Source organism: Anser anser, assembly GCF_964211835.1.
Source record: "Anser anser genome assembly, chromosome: 1".
Classification (NCBI taxonomy): Eukaryota; Metazoa; Chordata; class Aves; order Anseriformes; family Anatidae; genus Anser; species Anser anser.
In genome coordinates, this window is record NC_139720.1 from 84,668,507 (window position 1) to 84,685,477 (window position 16,971).

At 39.7% G+C, this 16,971-nt stretch overlaps 1 long non-coding RNA gene across 1 annotated transcript; it reads right to left on the minus strand.

Annotated features, from left to right (window-relative positions):
* Positions 1-11,233: 11,233 nt before the first annotated feature.
* On the minus strand, positions 11,234-16,685 carry LOC310885983. Its single transcript, XR_014575058.1, has 2 exons — positions 16,247-16,685; positions 11,234-13,143 (listed from the first exon to the last, which is right to left on the minus strand). It is a non-coding gene; the product is annotated as an uncharacterized lncRNA (long non-coding RNA).
* Positions 16,686-16,971: the final 286 nt, after the last annotated feature.

A 16,971-nucleotide genomic window follows, 5' to 3' on the forward strand; every position in this document is an offset into this window, starting at 1 on the left:
CCACACAGATCCCCTGCTGTGATTCCTAAAGGAAACTGTCACAGGATAAGTGATGAATGTATCAGTATCTCTTCTTTGCGACATAAGTGAGTGTTACCAATGGAATTTGCTTTCCAGCATCTGGAAGCACAAGGAACAGGTTATTGTATGTGTGTATCTAAAGAAGGGCAACACAAGCCACATCAAAGCAAGCAGAGATATGGATTTATAGCATCTACTCGACTTCAAAGGAGTCATCCATATGTGCACTTGTATATATACAACAGCAACAATTGCGTTTATGAAAGTGGAAAAGAGAGGTCAGTCAAACAACTACCATGGCCTAACTAATGCTGAGTCAGTTCAGACACTGGCTTACCTTACAGTAAGACATGTGCATAGCTCTGGTCTCAAAATGTCTCTCTATCCGTTACATCCACTGTCTGGGCATCACAGCACCAGGACTGGGCTGGAAGCTGGTGTTGGCTGCTCGCTTCACACCAGGAGAAGTGCCATCCTGCCCACACAGAGCCCAATGCTGCTGTGTACCACGCTAACACCAAGCTGGCAAAACCACGCAAATTGAGATCCAACACCTGCCCCACGCGCCGTGACATGCAACAAAAAGGTTGTCTTAGCTCCTGTGAAGGGATAGATTGAGCCTTGAGTACAATTAGCAGCTTTCCTCTAGAACTCACTGAAGTCCTATGAGCACGGAATCCAACAAAGACATTTTAATAGCATGCTTTGAAGTGTGAGTGCACTTCACAGGCCTGTTTTATTTGATCATACACTTGCTTTTATGGTTCAGATCAAGCATATACAGCAGGCTTAATATTTGCCATGCTGTCTCTGGGGAGCCCATCACATAAGCACATAACAGAATTTTTCAGTCTTCAGTCATCACCAGCAGAACTTGCAATTGCTAGAGATGGTAAGAATATATCACTGAAAACCTGAGATTTTTTCAAAAAAGTAAATTATTTCTGAACACTTACTGCTTTTCAAAAGTACTCAGTGGAAATATGACAAGAAGATATATATACCTATAGCTTGCTTATTTTTCTCTAAAAACAATCCCCAATACCTGCGCCTTTCATTTTTCTCACCCCAACTTCTGACTGGTCAGCTCTGCCATACACAGCTTGGATCCCTGCACCCCACCCTGGTTAAAAATCTTTTGTTTTAAAAGCTCCCATTTGAAATAAAATATTTGAAAACATTACTGTCATTATTAAACAATGAAAAGTGACACATCATTTCCCCCTGTGCTTGTCAGGGAATGATGAAGTTGAACGGATACTTGTAGGAACTTAATGAAAGCTTAAATTAGCACTTCTTTGCTGGTGTTACTAATATGATCTGACCTGCTGTACCAAAGGCCCATACATAAAGATATATTATAGCTATATAACATATAAATATTTCTGAGATAGCCAAGGGTACTCAGATTCTGTGGTAAGCCATTTTTCCTCCACTAATATTACGTACTGAATAAAAATAATACAAAGGAAAGTCTCTGACAAATTTTCTTTCCAAACGTCTAATTGGATTTCAGACATAGTAATCATAATTATGTACTTATATTAACAGAAGAAATGCATACACAACCCTTAACTGCCACATATTCTATTTTACTATATCCTCAGTACATGCTCATCAAAAATATCCATTTCTTTCCCTTCTCACTTACCATTATAGTTCATCTTATTATTTCTCTTTTAATTCTCTTGCATGTGTCAATTTATGAGACCAATTATGAGTGCTGACAGTATGTAAATTAGATTCAGGAGAATATAAGGAGAGATTTCTCATTTCTCTGTGAGATTTAACAGGGATAAGGAAGAGAGTGAAAAGATCCTTCTGGGTATCTGCAGAACTAAGATAACTTTTATTATGGTTAAAACAGTTTAACCTCTTAATACCAGATATGTTTTATTGCTCACACAGCTGTTCTAACAGATTGTTTTCCTGAGCCAAAGAGGAAAGTAGGTAAGATCCAGATATTTTAAGTGAAATTCCATTTTAATTATTTCTTAATTAAGAGGACATTTTTCAATTAAACAAAATTACACTGTAAAAAAATGGGATCAACTGGCTAAAGAGATCAAAACACAGCACTAAAATGGCTTTTAGAAAGATATGCCAATAAATAGAGTGCACTGAAAGAGTTGTAAAGAGGACAAGACAGAAGACACTTTTTCTCAGGTAGAAAAGTAGTCATTTTGGTTTACTGCTGTTCTGATATTAACTCTAAATGGCAGTTCTGCTCTCAGCCAAGTAATGTACTTTCACCAAGTTAGAGCACGCTACCCGTTATCCAACTCTTTCGTCACAATTTTGCTTTGCAAGACGACAACACAAAGAAGGAACAAACAGAAAACACATAAAACCTTCATCTATAATTCCAGATCAACCATATCAGTTTTTGTGAGCTTATTGAATTTTAACCTGTTTTTTTTTTTTATAATTTTATCATTAAAACTATGTGAAAGTTTGTGAAAATAGCACAAGAATGTTGATTATTGTTTTTTATTTAGTCAAGTGAGAAATACTTGAATTTTGCAAGGAAGTCTATGGTTCTGACTGATTTTCACACGCAGAAAAGTTATGCAAAGTTCATTAGAACCTTACACTGGAAAGCAAACTTCTCTGAACCAAAGCTCTTAATTACTCCTGCATCTCTGGGAAAACGAACGGTGAAGTGAAATCACCCAGCATTTGGGAAAGTGATCGAAGTGCCATTGATCTCAATGAGATTTAGCATTGTCTCAGTCCAACTTACGGAAATCTATTGAGGAAATCAGTTGCTTCTGAGGACTTAATATCCTGACTATATATATATATGTACTTACCTCAAATTAGCTCTAGTCTTGTCCTGTTGACTGAATGCCTGCCAGTGGCCAGTGAATGCTCTTGGAGTGCACCTTCCAATTTATTTTCACCTGACAAATGTGGTCTGCCTACTCCAAGACCACAACATGGGGAAATGATTTTGAGAGATTCACTGCTAACACACATTTCTGATCTGAACCAACGTGCCAATGAAGATATTTTCTGCGTATCCCAGTTGGTACTTAAAAAAGAACGTTAACTATGCTTTGTTGATCCTACTCATAAAATGTACTGGCTTACATTCCAGGCTGTATACGGATGCAAATATGGGCCATGGATATTTGCCCACAATCAAACATACACAAAAAAACAACACACACAAAACTGAAAGATTCGGCAGAAAAGACAGCTGGTCCCATGAGAAAGGAGACTCAAATTACTGAGTATGTTGAAATAATCAAAATTAAGTCATGGAGTTAAATAAGAGGCTTGTGCCTCTGAGGGGAGCAGGAGAGGTTAGCTGTTAATTGTGAAAAGGGAAAACCATTTGGCAGTTGATTTTGAAAATGAAGTTCAGTGGATTTTACTGTACAGGGACTGGTTCATTGCTAGTTACCCCCTGTGGACAGAACCATGGGATTCAATTCATGAGACTTCTCACCAAGTGTTCCTGTAGCTACAGTCACCATACTGTGAAATCCAATGTAGAAAATGCAACTATTCTGATTAAAAATGCAAAGACTGGTCCAGAAAGTTAATTATTTTGCCACTGTATTCTTGCAATTAAATTAAGGACACATATTGTTTAACGTGCAGTAAGGACTTGGAAAGGGAATTAGTGCAGTATAGTGAATAAATAGAATTGTGAAATGATTTCTACAGCTCTAACAGCAAAGCCTCAGTGGAAAGACAGGATTGCAGAGCCCCTTCCATAACAAAAAAGCATTTCAAAACCTGGCTCTAATCCTGCATTGTGGGTGGTGTCCAGTACAGTGATATTCTGCTCAGTGGAAAGCAGAAGGGAAAAAATCTATTTTTCTGCAGCTTTAATTCTTCCTCCTCCATCCCTTCTTTTCAAAGTGCATTGCAAGTGTTAGCTACAACTTTACACAGATTATTGTAGGCAAGTCATTTCAAACCTGTCATGCCTGGACAACAAGTCCACAGGGCCCCTTTTTGCTCGCAGACATGAGGCTGCCAGCGATGGGGGACAGTGGTATGGGCGTGCAACCTACTCACTGCAGCGGGCAAGCGCAAAGGAATGGAGAATAAGGCGTGGGAGAGGCCTAAAACACTGCCAGAGTTACTGGGACAACACCAGTTAAACACACTGCTCCACCAGGTACTCACTCCAAGGGAAGGCTTTTAGTTCTTTATTGCACTGCGCAAACCAACACCACTCAAACACATATTCCTGTCTCAAGTGTAGGAGAAATGTATTCCATATCCTACAGTGTATTCTCCCGTCATTCTTCATTGTTGGCAGCAAAAAAACAAAAGCAAATCCCCCACGTGTTTTAATTCTAATGTCTCACTTTTTACTGTTTTTAGATTGCTTGCATGCACTTACTGTCCTTATGTACAGGGGCTCAGAGACTTGAAAATGCTACATGTGAAAATCATCTAAGAACATTTTTTTTAGACTATAACTCTTCCTAGGTCTTTGAAAGGCCCTTCAATCCAAGCCTCAGGGAATGTATTTAAGGATAAGTGGATACCAAAGAGTGGAAAGAAGTGTACACTGGGGTTTGCACGAGGTCTTGAGCATACTATGTGAAATTAACCACGTTACAGTATCACAGATTTCTAGGTTGGAAGAGACCTCAAGATCATCGAGTCCAACCTCCGACCTAACACTAAGTACTCCACTAAACCATATCGCTAAGCTCTACATCTAAACGTCTTTTAAAGACCTCCAGGGATGGTGACTCCACCACCTCCCTGGGCAGCCCGTTCCAATGCTTAATAACCCTTTCGGTAAAGAAGTACTTCCTAACATCCAACCTAAAACTCCCCTGTTGCAACTTTCGCACATTCCCCCTCGTCCTGTCACCAGGCACGTGGGAGAACAGACCAACCCCCACCTCTCTACAGCCTCCTTTAAGGTAACTGTAGAGAGCGATAAGGTTGCCCCTGAGCCTCCTCTTCTCCAGGCTGAACAACCCCAGCTCCCTCAGCCGCTCCTCGTAAGACTTGTTCTCCAGACCCCTCACCAGCTTGGTCGCCCTTCTCTGGACTCGCTCGAGCACGTCCATGTCCTTCCTGTAGCGAGGGGCCCAAAACTGAACACAGTACTCAAGGTGCGGCCTCACCAGAGCCGAGTACAGGGGCACAATCACTTCCCTAGACCTGCTGGCCACACTGCTTCTTATACAGGCCAGGATGCTGTTGGCCTTCTTGGCCACCTGGGCACACTGCTGGCTCATATTCAGCCGACTATCAACCAATACTCCCAGGTCCTTCTCGGCCAGGCAGCTTTCCAGCCACTCATCTCCCAGCCTGTAGCTCTGCTTGGGGTTGTTGCGCCCCAGGTGCAGGACCCGGCACTTGGCCTTGTTGAACTTCATACAGTTGACCTCAGCCCATCACTCCAGCCTATCCAGATCCTCCTGCAGAGCCTTCCTGCCCTCGAGCAGATCGACACACGCACTTAGCTTGGTGTCGTCTGCAAACTTACTGAGGGTGCACTGGACGCCCTCATCCAGATCATCGATAAAGATATTAAAGAGGACCGGCCCCAGTACCGAGCCCTGGGGGACACCACTAGTGACCGGCCTCCAACCAGATTTGACTCCATTCACCACAACTCTCTGGGCCCGGCTATCCAGCCAGTTTCTAACCCAGCGAAGCGTACGCCAGTCCAAGCCCCGAGCAGCCAGTTTCTTGAGGAGAATGTTGTGGGGAACTGTGTCAAAAGCCTTACTGAGGTCAAGGTAAACCACATCGACAGCCTTTCCCTCATCCACCAAGCGCGTCACTTGGTCATAGAAGGAGATCAGGTTCGTCAAGCAGGACCTGCCTTTCATAAACCCATGCTGACTGGGCCTGATCGCCTGCTTGCCCTGCAAGTGCCGCGTGATGACCCTCAAGATAATCTGCTCCATGAGCTTTCCTGGCACTGAGGTCAAACTGACAGGCCTATAGTTCCCCGGGTCTGCCCTGCAGCCCTTCTTATAGATGGGCGTCACATTGGCTAGCCGCCAGTCAACTGGGACCTCCCCCGATAGCCAGGACTGCCGATAAATGATGGAAAACGTTATACAACTACACATTTTGCTGAGTCGATCTACACACTCAAGGCGAGAAATATTTATGTATTTACATACCATAGATGCCAACATTGGTGTCTCAGTGAGCATTCAAGGTGCAGGTACCCGGGCGTCTGGGGGCCGTTGCATGCAGCGATGCGGGGGCTGCCCTGTGCCAGCCCCAGCTGGCCCCAGTGGCCCCACCGCAGGGCACAGCCAGGCCCCGCAGCCAAGATGGCGGCGCCTCACCTCAGGGGCAGCCTGGGGAAGGGAGGGCAAACACCACACAGCAGGGGGCGGTGATGGGAATGGTGCAAGGAGCAGCCCTGAGGACGCCCAAGGAGAGGAGGAGGAGGGTGAGGAAGTAGGTGCTCCGGGTGCCAGGGCAAAGATTTTCCTGCAGCCCCTGGAGTGGCCACGGCCGAGGAGGGGGAAAGAGCGAGAGGAAGGAGCGGAGGGGAGGAGCCACCGTCCCCGGTCTGGGCTGAAGGGGTTCTCAGCAGCCATCTCTGAGGAGACAGCAGCTCTACCTGCCCCTTTTCCGAGGGTTTTGATGTGCTTACCCAGCGAAGGCAAAGGCTGGACAGGGCCTCTGAGCCTGATGTGGAGCCGTGCAAAAACTAGCACATCATGTACACAACAATTAGGAAACCAAATAAAAGCTAGACGTACATGCATTTGAACTCATCACAAAACACAACCAGCAAACAAACGAGGTTCCTAAAATACATGCCAAAAGTCCGTTCCAAAAGCAGAGGTAACTAGTTGGCAGAACGCATTATATGTTGCATCACATTATCAGTGTGTTATGAAGTCTAAAAATTGCAGTTAATTAATATGGCATTCAAAAAAAAAAAAGGCTCCCTGGTTTTAAATAAAGTTCACACGTGAAAGACGTACATTAATTTTAAATATAGGCAAACCATTTATGGCAGTGATAACAGCTTTAAAAGGCCAGTATGGACTAAATTGCTTTTCAGTGAGAAGAAGTTGTACAGTGAACTGGAAAATCCATGAGCTTTTAACACAACTTTTTACCATTTGATTTGAGAAAATTTCATCTATTTATGGCACCCGGGGCCTCTACGTGATGGAGCAGAATGCAGCTGCTTCAGCTTTTCCTGCTACTGTTATCAGAGCACTGACACAAGGAATTTTGACCTTTTATCCTTCTTCCAGGTAGGGTAAATAGCATGCCTAAATAATGCGTTCATTTCAGGAGGAATAGTACATCATTACTCATGTGGATATATATTTTGCAGAACCTGGTGAATAAGATAGCACCATGAAAATGCCGTTATGCTGCCTTGTTTCTCTGCCAGAATTAGTGCTTCTTGATGTGCCTGGGAATGTTTACAAAACCAAAGCGTCATATTCTAAAGGCTTGCAATAAATCAACGGACCATAATAGTTTTCAACCAGAACATTTAATTATTTAGGCATAGGCGATTCATTCAGTGGGTTTTAAATGATGTTCTAGTGGGTAGAGTGGGTAGAGAACAGATTACGATTGTGAGTGCAGTTAAACGATGCCAGTCTGTCATAAGTTCTTGTGTTACTGCAGACAAATCATTTAGGATTATATTTTCAAAAGTTCTTTGGCACCCAAAGATGCAGTTAAGCACACAGGAGAATTTTCTTCAACTATTGGAACAGTAACAATGAAGTCTCATGGATTTTAACAGATGCTGCAGAAAACACTATTGGCAACCTTTTTGTCAATAAAAGTTCAAGTATCTTAGAAAATAAAGCTCTTCCAACTATGAACATGTAGAAACTATTTTTTTCCAGTGATTTTGCAGCACAATCGCACAGCATAATGGTCAGTCAGTGTGTCAGAGCCCCACAATGAAGTTTTTGAGTGGTTTTACTTCAAAGTTAAAAAAAAAAGCAAACAAAAAAAACTATTTTCTCATCCAACCTACATTTTATTTTATATTGATTAATTACTAGGTCTCAAAAGCCTCCACATTCTATAAACAATATAATATTATACCTCAGAAAAAATCTAGCAAAAAAAAAATACAGTTATAGTAAAACAATACCCTCTAGCTCTTGTCTAATTTCATAATTATATAAAGTTGCAAAAGTCATCTGTCCTGTGGGGCCACCCATAGTGGTAGCAACTATTTCTACAGCTCGTGGCTTGACTGAATTCTCCCGAAACTGATAATTAATTTAGAAAAGAGGAAAGAAATAACAGATTTTGATTTTAGCAACTCCACACACTTTTAATAATCCTGATTTGAGCTCTAATCTTTAATGGGAACTGTTCAAGCTACCCCTCTCTTCCTGACTTTGCACATTTTTCACAGCAGCCCCAGCATTCAGACCAAGACTCTGTTTTGGTCTTCCCGTGGAGTGGAGGAATGGAAAAAAAGAGAGACAGACAGTGATCATTTGGTCATAACCATTTCACTTGGAAAGAGACTCAAGTTTCAGCAAATGAGGTATTTCCCAAAACCTGATCCTTGCGTTCTCCGGAGCAGTCCACATGTTCTCTTCCTTCCTCTTGGGGTCTACAGAACATAGTCTACATGGGTACACTCTTTGCTCTTCACTCCCAGACCTATGACAGTAGCCACTATCTTTTTTCACAATCCTTTTGCCTTTTGGAGAGCTAAAAGTTAAACCACACTCCTTAGGATTTTGAACAAAATAATTGCTTTGTTCAGCAGCAGTTAGGGCCTGCCACCGCCCAGCTCCATACACAGTAGAACCACAAGAAGGACTTGGTGCATAGCTAATAAGATCTCTTTCTGTGTCTTCTGAAGTTTTCCTTACACTAATGGAAATTTGGCTACTTAATTTAAGAAAACTTTTTGAGGTTTTTGTCTTTCAGCAGGGACAAATTGTGAACTAGGATCTGATTACTGAAGTATAACTGCTATTTTTGACTGACAGAGGAACAGCTAAATTATCATTTTAGGAGTTTATCTCAGCTGCAGCATTATAAATTTGAAAATGTTATGGCTTTTCTTTTAGCTTAGTATGATAAAAATGTGAATATCTCCATGTATTAAATGTTATCTTCTACAGAGCATTATTGCTTAATATTTCATCATACTTCATAAATTAAAGCAGAAATGTTAAAGTTAACTTCTTTTTCCTGAAACAAAGCTACCAGTGGACTTTATTAATATACAGTTGCTGTACTCTGCTGGGACTATGTTTTCCTTTTATCAGAGTAATATGTTCTGCTTATGCTTTTGCAGCCACATAGATTTATACATTTTGCATTTTAAGATAATATATGGAACTTAATATTGTTATGCAAAATGTGTGCTTAAAGTAAAGTAACTCTTATTCCAGACTCCAAGAGTAAAATGCACTGAATTTGCATAACATTTAGCAAAGTTAAATTTAGGAGTATCTCTGCATAGCATAGGTGTATGTGGGGAAAAAAACCCACAAACATGCATCTCCAAGCCTCATTTTAAGTTTAAGTAGGTCACAAACCAGGAAATAAAATTATCCACCAAGTTATTCTGCACAGGTCTAATAGTAAGCTGTGCCCGGATATGCATGCTGCTAGAACAGAAGTCTTAAAGTGATTTGGCAGAAAATGCATGTAAAAAATGCATGCCGCATAAAGAACATTAAAAAATGTTAGCGTCTCACATGGCAAGTGTTTTGCTTTCCATGCCTGCAAACAGATACCATGTTTGCTGGGCTACTTACAGAGACCCCAGCACACTCTGGGCACTGTACAGATTTTTTTGCTACATGGTAGATTTGCACTTGTAGCAAAGACTATGGTGAATGTACACAGAAAAAAAAAAATAAGTAGCAAGCCCCAAAAACATAGAGTGAGTCTCTGTAAATACACTATGAGCTTTCTTCTTTTGTGCTCATCTTCCCTTATGTAGCTTTGCATAATTCTGTCCCTATTAAGTAGATGCACTTCTCTCTGCAAATTGTCTTGCTACGTTGCCAGCAGTGCCATCCAAGTTGAGGCCCATTCATCTGTTTCTATTATTTCTTTCCCATCACTTCTATAATTGTTATCTATGAAAGAACAGGCCAGACATAAACATCAGTGATATTATCAGTACGGTTCTTGTGAATATCTTCGCAGAAGGAGTGAGAAGTGAAAAGATGATAGCTACTAACTTGTCTTTATCCTGGAGATGCCCAAAAATGTATCCCTAAATATCTTTCCCAATGTAAAAAATGAAATTCATTTTTTTCTTTATCTTCATTTTTAGAAATGTGTCAAACAAAATTGTTTAAATACATAAAAGTCCCCAATACTTACAGTAAAGAAAGATTTTCCCAATTGCTTGAAATACCTAAAGACATTTAATCTCTTGTCCAATCTCTTTAAGTCAGCCAATGACTTTGTAAATTAGTATAATCAGATACGCAGGCTACACTTTTGAAACAAGCTTCAGGCCAAAAAGAAAACATAAAAATTGAGAAGTAGAGAATACACTGGACACAAGTGAAATTCCTCTAAATTCAGCAAGTATTTCAAGCACTTCTGGGAGGGGATGGGGAAACAAGAAAGAGAACGAATTAAGTAACTTATAGATACAAGGAAGAGTAAGAAAACTGTGAATTACAAAAAAACGAAAGCTTCCATTAGTAAATGACTAGCAGTCATTTACTAATGCAGGTTTACAACCTAACACCCTCACCGATCAAGTTTTGTCAGGCTCAAAGCAACATGTGGATACTATTCAGCCACCATATCACCATCCAGGAGAATCTGTGCTTTGTTTCACTGAAACATAGTTTCCTTGCTTGTGGATGGAACATGTATGCCTTTAGCCACCTACACCGTTAGGAATTCTTTATGGCATCATACAATCAAACTGCCCTGGTGCAGGCTTTGCAGTGTTCATATTAAAGTAGGAAACCATATTGTATCTGTATTGGAATCCTGTGGGACTAAGGGGGATAACATATGATAGGTGCAATACTATGTTCAAATTTTTGATGTTATCCATCATCCTTTGTTTTCAGCTCACTTACAGCAGCAAAGGTACCAAGTACTGTGTTTTGTGAATAAGTATGTATGTTACTGTTTCAGTCTGACAAGGCAGGTTTTGTCAGTACCTTTCAGGACTGCAGATATGTGTGAATTAAGCTTTTTGTATCACTGTAACAAAGCCAATGTGTATACCTGTACATCAGAGTTCCAGTGAGCATTTATGAGCATCTTCAAATTAAAATTTTATAGATTTTTATTTACATATACCATACAGATAGTTAACCTGCAATGAAAAACACAGTGGTAGGAGTAAAGAATGTAATAAATTCAGGTGCCCTACTTCTACATTGCAGGTGGATTTCTTGGTGCTTTTGTTTGTATGTTTGTTTTTGTTGTTGTTGTTTTGTTTCCTGGAATGATAAAAAAAAAAAAAACCAGCATCAGTGCATTGTTAAACAAATGCACACAGCTGTACCTTCCTGATTGTCATTAACATCAACAAAGTTCGAAAATTTACCACAACATGTCCAGATAACACAATGAAACTGAGAACACATGCAAAATTGCATACCAAAATAAATTAAAAAGTAATTGATAGGCTACTTTGCCTGAATTTACAAATTCTTGTTCAGGTAATCAGGTCTTTGAGTTTGAGACATTGTCTTAACTGCAGTCTTTATCGTGATGGATCCTACTACCTCTTTTATTGTTTTTCTTTCTCATTAATCATGGCTGAATCTAGATGTAATCCTTTCTTGGTAGTCTCTGACATAATGGGTCAAATACGCAGTGTTAACTACATTCATCATTTGTTTCTTCAGAAATCACTTAGAAGTGCTAAAAGCATCTTAAAAAAAAATCGCTTTACTAAGGAAGCTAAAACAATCCACGGTTACAACCTTTTGCTGAGGATTTTACATAGCTTCAGTTACCTGTTACATATCATAGTCCTGTTTGATCTCTATTCAGGATCACAGGTTCTTTGAGTGACATAATCAGCCTATTTTCACTGATGTAAATGATACTGGTCTCTGATTTGAAGTCAGAGGAGTGTTTTTCAGATCTGCTGCAAATCTGAGCTGTATCAAGTTTCTCACTGTTACACTGACTTCATAAAAACTTATTAAAACTATTCTGCCTATAACTTGTCTCAGGAGGATAAAAGTAGTTTCAAGTAAGCAAATATTATTGAAGAAATACCAAAACCTAACGTAATGTTTTGGGGTCTTCTTGGAGGATGTAAACATGTAAAAAGCCCTAAACCCATAGGTTTTCTGGATTGTTCTTTTCCCATTTGTGAAAATATCCTACAAAACAAAATAAAACACAGACATGCAAAGAAAGCCAGCTATGTTCTAGCTCACTATTCCCCTTTCCATAGACAGGTTCTGACAGAAAAGGGTTTATGCTGTTATGAGATCTTCATAATTACTTGACCACTCCGAGATGCACTGATAGTGATGGCTGGCTAATCTGTCCTCTCCTCCACTGACCTCTCCTCACAATAAGAATCAACGACAACCATCATGCCCTACTTTTTACTGTCACTCAGCTGCTTATTTCCAGCTCTAGCTGGCTGGATAAATGCCACTTGACCACAGGATAAACGCTCCCAGGAGAATTCAGGGTTACCGATAGAGCAGAAGGAGAACCTATTTTTACTGTTCCACCCACCCTTTTCTTCTACTGTTCAACTCATAGTAGCAGCTAGCATACAATAAAAAGTCAGATTTAGCTACTTTGGACTTGTGTCTTTCCAGCAGAAGCCTGGGCTGCTAGTTCATATTACAGTGAGCACTTCCACCAGTCCGTAATGCACTCAGCCAAGACTAGAGAAGAGTAAGGTACACTGCTCTGAACTTCAGCCGCTGTTGTTTCCTCCTTTACTGACAGTCCCAAGGCTTGCACAGGGGAAACAGAATGATTCTAAGGAGAAAGGTGTAAGGAGGAGCCACTTCTACAGAAAGTGCACACGGCATGCCAATCCTTGTCATCTCTTGGTCCAGCCAAGTAGTCATCATGCGTTGGTCCAGCAAGCCATAGGAACGAGTGTGCCACTGAACGCACTGCTCAGCAAAAATCCCTGGTCAGACTCAGACAGAGCGGGGAAACAACTGCCATTGCATCTCAGGAGCGATACTTCCTCTGGAAGAAAAACAAAAATCAAAATAAAACACAGACAAACAAAAAACTTTAGGTTTAAGACCTTGAAAATGTTTATTTCAGACAATGATATGAAAAACTTCGGGCAGTTTTTGTTTTGCCTGATCAGCTTCACCTCATTCTAATGAAAACGTGGAGCATTGCTGTGAGTTTAATTATAAGGAAAAGCTAGAAAATGAATGATTCAGTTTTAGAAACAGATTTTTTTTTTTACATCCAGCTACTATTTTCAAAATAAATAAATAAATAAAAATAAAAAATCACTAATCTTGTATGTAGTTCGTGATGCATATTCATGGTTGTAAAATACTCAACGATATTTGAGCCCCTAAGTACTCATTAGTGCTTATTAAGCCAGTCTGCTTTTGCAAAAGCCCAAAATGTAAACTTTCATTCCTTAACTTATTATTTTCAATTTACAGTGCCATTAGTTATGCAATTTGGCATGTCTTCATTTATTATTTGATAGGTTAGCACCTGCCTGTATTTGTTTTTTTTAAGCCAACATTAGCAAAGTGACGGAGAATAAACTCTATGGGAACTGTCATTGTCTACCAGCACAATGTAGAAGTAAAAACTATTTTTTATTTTTTTTTTTTCAGTAAAATTAAATTTAGTCTGTTCAGTACAAAATATTGTTCTTTAAACATTTTTTTTTTCTTCTGAAGTTTTACTGCAATCTGTTTTTGTTTATTTAACTGGATTTTAGCCAAAGATTCTATTAGAGGATTTGTTCTTCCTGTCTCAAATACAGATGTACCTTCTGAATTGTGACTATACCTCACCTTTCTGCATGGTTGCTGCTATGGAAAAGATTCTCAAGAGATGGCATAATACTAGTGCAGACTGCTCAGTTAGAGAAAAACAGTCCTATGTTATAACAAACTTGTAAAAATATTCCTCACAGATGAGCAGATTGCTTATGTAAGGACAGTCTGTATTATTAGCCTTGTAAGTACTTTGAAGCCTAGCTAATCTTAGCTAAAAAACAAAGATTTTGCAGTAGGTAAAATTACTAATGCAATGCATATCATAAAAGCTTGAATGACAGACAGAGGATGGATTATTTTCACAGTTTTGCCTATTTTTATCTAAATGAGTGAAGAAAAAGTAAAAAGAAAAGATTGATCAAGTCAGGGAAAAAAGGGAAAAAATGAAATTATATAACAATAAATAATTACTTTTAAACCTTGGCACACTGCAAAGGACACTTTATTATTTCAAAGCTAAACTTTCTTTGTTTGCAATGTATCATTTTAGGAATACTTTGCTACACAGAAATACAGAGAAAAAACAAAACTCACTTTTTTTCCCTCCCCTCTAATTTGATACTTAAATACAGTGGTACGAACTTAAAGGAACAACTTGAATTGTTAGACTTCAGGACACTTTGCTGGAATTTTGAACTCAATGCAGTGGTATAATTTGAGTCCAGTTTTGATAAGGTCTGTCAGGGGAAGAGTCAAGTGGGAGATGAAACTGGAAATGTAAAAACTTTCAAATAGCGAGCTTATTAACTAGGCTGTTTCTACTGTTCATTTCAGTAAATGTTACCGTTTAGGGATTTGCAACCACATCCTGTTATCTTCCATTTTAAAAAGGATGAAAGGAAAGTGTGGTCCCAGGCATGGACGACAGCACCTCAAAGGTGACCTCCATTTATACCTACTGCAAGCACTCTCGTGCACTCCCTATGCCCAACACTCATTTGGTTTGAACTGCAGTGTTATGGTACCATATGCTAATATGGTAACTTTGTGTTGAAAACAGCATAATGGAAAAATGAACTTGCTAAATTCATGCTTGATTACTGCACAGTTTAGACTGTGATTGGGAGGCATTGCAATTTTAATTCTACTACACTACAGATGAGCATTAATAATATACTTATGTAATTGGATGTGTTCCCTTAATCAGAGCCAGGAAAATGGATAGTTCAGTAAATCAGTTTTGGTGTTAGATCTTTTAGAATTGAATATTTCTACATATTATTATAGAACTACCCTGACTTAAGAGGCATTAAAATACAAAACGAAAACACCAGCCACTTAAAATTTCACTCCCTAGGAACCAGATTCTGGCTCCAGATTCAGGTTCATTGGATTTTGAACAATCAATTCCTGTCCCATGAGTAAAACCATTAAAAAATAAATATCTCGACTGTATCCATTGCCCTGGGTAAAAGCTAAGGCAGTCACCGAGTCACTGGAACAGTTCCTGTGTTACTGCAACTCAGACCCCATGCACGAATAGGGCACCTCAATGACCTGGCAAACCCTAAGCTATTAGAGGGTGAATAGTCCAGAGTCCCAAAGTTACCCCGATTAAGCTGTTTGCTTGGATGCTTGCAGAGTGTGCCAGGAAGAATAAACAGAGGAACAAACTGCTTCTCTCCATCCACTGATACCCCGTGCAGTTGTCCAGACATGGTATGAGACAGTGTGTTCATGCAGCAGCTAGAATTAAGCTGTTATGAAGAGGTTTCCTGAGCCACACAGTAATGCTTGCTCTGTAACTTTTTTTTTCCCTGATGCTGAGTCCTTTTCTCAAATAGAATAAAATTGGGCTGCATCATGAAGCTTTTCCAGATACTTTTGTGGTCCACAGCACAGTACTTTCCTAGGATGACACTGTATCTTTTTTTTTTTTTTTAAACCAAGCATTATCTCCTTAAGCCTAGATAACTTAGGCAAAGCTTAATATCTATTTACAAATGCAGCTATAGGTAAAACTGATTCATTTTCAAAATAACTTTTAAATACACTTTTAATTTAAATGTGTATGAAATTTCTTGTGTGTGCCAGCTAGATTTCAACTGACCATTAAGAACATAATTATTGTGAATTACTCATAGCATACAAATGTGTGTTTTTAATAATCTTCTTTCACATTTCACTATAAATAAGTTTTTGAACAAAACAAAACACACACAAAAACAGTATTTAATGAGGACAGAGTATTTTTCTATTTAGCCTGCATTTTAATGTATTCTGTATTTAAATATGCAAAAGATATATTCTTTCCTCCCCCCAAGTAACAACTGAAATAATGGCAAGACAAAAAAATGTAAGTTATATAACATTACCTTTGTCCTTCACAATGCCTATCCTGCTTTTCAGTCACACAGTTTTGACACCCAGTGAAAACGTTATTGTGCACTGAAGCACTTTGCAGTGGTTACACTTAAAATACACTTTAAAAGTGAACGCGCTTCACCTGGAGACTAGACTCGCTATCGATTCCCTCAGTGGCTTTCTAACCAAAGCTTGGAAATGAAGTAATTATCTACTGTGTGTGGAAATGAACTGCAAACCACCATGGTTCACCAGCTTCCCGAATTACTATAGCTCCCTATATCTCCAGCAACAGTACTTCCATCCAGCGTATTTTTTTTATTTCAGTGTTCATTTTAACAAGATTAAGGTTGGTTACCGTAACACCTATCTCAGGCGTTATTGATTGCGAATCCTACTTTCCTCCTCTGGAATTGAGGATTATTGTAGGCATTGCTGAGCTTGAAAGTGTCTCTGCCTTACCCCAAGCTGCAAGCATTCTTTGTGCCAACTGGAACGAAATAAAGCGCCCCATCTGCTCAGCAACGTGGCTTACTGCGAACACACTGTCCCCATGCTTGGATCCCTGCAATCGCTACCCACTGGCAGCAGAGTTCAAGTCATGGTCTCTGCTTTGCAGCTGCAGGCTCTAATGGGAGCTGGGTGGGATTGCTCTGCTAAAAGGTAGCATATGTATATACTCGCTAAAGCCACAGTCTTAAAGGGAAAAACTTCAGGCATTCATGGTGGACCAACA